Source organism: Morus notabilis, unplaced genomic scaffold (genome assembly GCF_000414095.1).
Source record: "Morus notabilis unplaced genomic scaffold, ASM41409v2 Scaffold1843, whole genome shotgun sequence".
Lineage (NCBI taxonomy): Eukaryota > Viridiplantae > Streptophyta > Magnoliopsida > Rosales > Moraceae > Morus > Morus notabilis.
In genome coordinates this window covers 3514-7002 of record NW_010359699.1, presented here as the reverse complement: position 1 = coordinate 7002, position 3489 = coordinate 3514, and the positions used below count along the sequence as shown (strand labels likewise).

Sequence of the window (3489 nt, the reverse complement as noted above, 5' to 3'; positions counted from 1 at the left end):
AAGGATTTCTTTAAATGTTATAGTCCTTCTCAGAGCACTTAGAGTGCTTCTCAGAGTACTGCTAACACTATACAGTACTCAAAAATTCTTATGAACATAATTACGAGTCATAGTCGAATCGAAAATTTCTCCCGCCTTAAATCGCAGTGGGGATTATCGACTGAGTTATGACACTAAAATTTTTGACAACAAATTTTTATTTAGAATTTTGGAATAATATTACTAATTCCATAAATCCTTCATTACAAAACATGTCATTATCCAGGAAATTCATAATTTCATTACGTAAATTACACTAATTAACATCATGATTTTCTCAGTCATTACAGTTTGTGTGTAAGAAATTCCTAGAACTTACCCTGATAGCCATTTTTTAAAGTTTGCTCATTGCAGAAAACTGCTTCGAGCGACTTAAGACTGCGGAATCAAGAGGCTTGTCTGGTGCCACTCCATCAACTTGAACCCATGGACCTGCGCTGCATGGAATCAAAGCAGCAAATTACCTACTAAAGTTCTCATAGTCCATACTAAATATAGCACTAATATGAACTTTCATTCCAAATCCAAGAAATAATTATTTCTCACCTACATCGACAATTTGTGTACACTCTAGGCTAAGAACCACTATTGACAAAAACAAGAAAAAAAAATGAAGAAAAACTTAGAAAGAACTTTATGAGCTGTTGGCCGTTTTTTAGGATCACTATGTAGCATTTCTTCCCTAAATCTTTTGCATCGTCACATACTAGGCCAAGATCTGATGAGAAGTCAAGGTCACCATGCAAAACCTCTTCAAATATGTCATGCTCGTCTTCTACAAAAGGAGCAAAAAAGATATTGTATGTTACATTTACTTGCTTTGTGATGAAATATGTCACTAAGGTATATAAAGAGAAAAACAAAATCATCCACTACAAGAGATCTGAAAAAAAGCTTACCACCCCGAAATGGAGGAGCGTAAGAGAATGTAAACAATCACCCCAGCACTCCAACTATTGGCTTTTGGACCATAAGGCACGCGCAGAATTTCAGGTGCGATCGACCACATTGCCAAAAACCTCCCTTTCCATTTGAGCATTTCAATAACAAACAAGACATGTAATGTAAAAGATGTAAAAGGGAAAATAGCATTAAATGTTTAGAATATGTGTTTCTTCATACCTAAACCAAAAAAAAAGGACCATGATGTGATCTCATTATTAAATTACTAATGGTCACCTTTCCTCAGCAGGGACATAGAAGAGGCAGCGGCAAAGGCTGTGATGGATGTTTGTGACTCTATCCATAGGCTTAGGACTTGATGTGGAGATCCTTGTGGGTGTAGACAACCCCTTTATCACCATCCACTACTTGCCCACTTCCTTTAAGGATCCTGCAATTGCAACATGGCACACAGCAGTAGTTACATCCAGAGTATAAATGTTGAACCCTACCTAATTCATTCTAAGAAAATGTTATGTCATTTGGTAGTATCATGAATCTATATCACTAAGATCATCAGTTTTGTAGTCCACTCTCAATGCTACTTCCAGATGCTAACTAATATACAAAAAATTCTTAAGATCAATAGGAAAAGCGCAAACAAGGTATCAGTATATTGAAATCAGCAATCAATACCATCTTGTTGTTAGCAATCCTTCCACTCCTACAGTACCTCAAGCATGAACTCGACTTGTGCTTATTCCGACCTATAATGCAATCAAAGAAAATCAAATATAAGAGAAATGGAAATGAGAATACCAACTTTTGTGGCAAGCGTTATATATTTTTATTATCCCTCTGCACCAAGTCCAAATCGAGTGCCATCACAAAATGTTGTGCTTGCATTATTGAAAACAGAAGCACTGCCAATGCATATTACAAGTCGCATCCCATTATGATAACATATCATCTCAAATGGGCAATAACTTGAGAAAACACAAATCACAAATAAAGGCAATAGATCAAGCTGACGTTATGTGTTCTGGAATTAGAGAGGTTAAGTATCATCACCTGTCAACTTAACATAGAAAAACTTCCACAGCTTCTCGGTCTTCTGCTCCAATGCAATAGTATGTGCACCTTTTAAAGGAAAAAAAATCAGAAAAGCACAGCTCTAAATGCTGATGTTTGGGAAGAGGGACTGATGAGAGAATTGACAAGGTTTTTATCCAAAGTAAAATGTTCTCTTATTCATCCAACATAGCAAACTCAAGAAATTCTTAATCTATGTTGCGTGTGACAAAATAGGGACAAAGAATATAGCTGATAGATTAACAAAGATTGTGCCTAACAAGGTCCCAACATAATAAATCAAGTAGATCTTGTTTATTTGATCTTCATCTGTTCCTAGCACGAAAGTTCGAATTCCACAGACAAAAAAAAAAAAAAAAAAAACCAAGCAAAATCCACAACACAGAGAAAAATACTGGAAAGATCCAGAAGTGAGTTTCAACAATCATAACCCCAACGACTCTTCAGTGCGATTCTTTGATCCGAAGAGGAAGAGAAAGAGAGCTGAGCAACGATTTTTTGGTTAAATTCTAGCAATCCTTTAACGGAGGATCCATAGTCAATCTCTAACTGCTGAAAAACTACAATAGTCAAAATCTATCAACTAGACCGAGCCCAAAATTTCCACGAACCCTAAGCGAGATCCAATTAGCGCCTAACAAACACAGTACGAGAAAGAAAATTAGGGGAAATCAATGACTGACCGGCATTGCGCGAGGCGGAGGTGAGAGTCGGGAGGTGATGATGTGGCTCTCGTCGCGGTCGCGGAGGATGAGGGAGTTCTCGTACTCAATGACGACGGTTTCATCGAAGAAGACGTCCTCGTCGACGAACTTGTCCTCCTGCGAGGTCGCTTGGTGCTTCGGAGGATTCGCCGGCGGCGGCGGGCGTTTTATGAAAATGAGACGTCCGATGAGGGAGAAAGAGAAAAGAGCCGATGATTGTTCGGAAAACTCCGTTCAATCCATCAACAGCGACTCGATCAGGTCCAAAGGAGAACGATAGAGAGCTTACTCCGGTGATTACTCGTGAAAACTCTGGCGATTGTCCGGTGAGAGATTGGGCGAGAAGGGAAGAGAGAGAGAGAGCAGAGGGGGAGAGAGAGAGAGAGAGAGACACAGTGAAGGGGAAAATAAAAAATAAAAACAAAACAAAAACAAAAACAAAACAAAAAACAAAGGGTGCGTTTGGAATTGTTTTCAAAACGTTTTTATTCTTTTGTATGAAAATAAAAATAAATATATTTTTATTTTCATTTTAAAATTATTTTTAAAAATGCGTTTGGTAGTTTTATTCAGAAATTAATTTCAGTTTTAAAAAAAACTGAAACCGCGTTTGGTGGTTTAAGTTTTGAAAACATGTAATAATATATTAAATAAATAATATTATTAAATATATTAAATAAATATTATTATTAATATATATTAAATAAATATTATTATTAATATATATTAAATGAACGTTAATAGGGGGGCAGTCGAAGACGAGCGGCGGCGG

At 36.9% G+C, this 3489-nt stretch overlaps 1 long non-coding RNA gene across 1 annotated transcript; it reads right to left on the bottom strand.

The window, feature by feature from the left end:
- Window positions 1-425: 425 nt before the first annotated feature.
- LOC21386800 lies at window positions 426-3098 on the bottom strand. Its single transcript, XR_002901936.1, has 6 exons — window positions 2697-3098; window positions 1993-2061; window positions 1618-1688; window positions 1219-1372; window positions 939-1062; window positions 426-814 (listed from the first exon to the last, which is right to left on the bottom strand). It is a non-coding gene; the product is annotated as an uncharacterized LOC21386800 (long non-coding RNA).
- Between the last annotated feature and the right edge of the window lie 391 nt (window positions 3099-3489).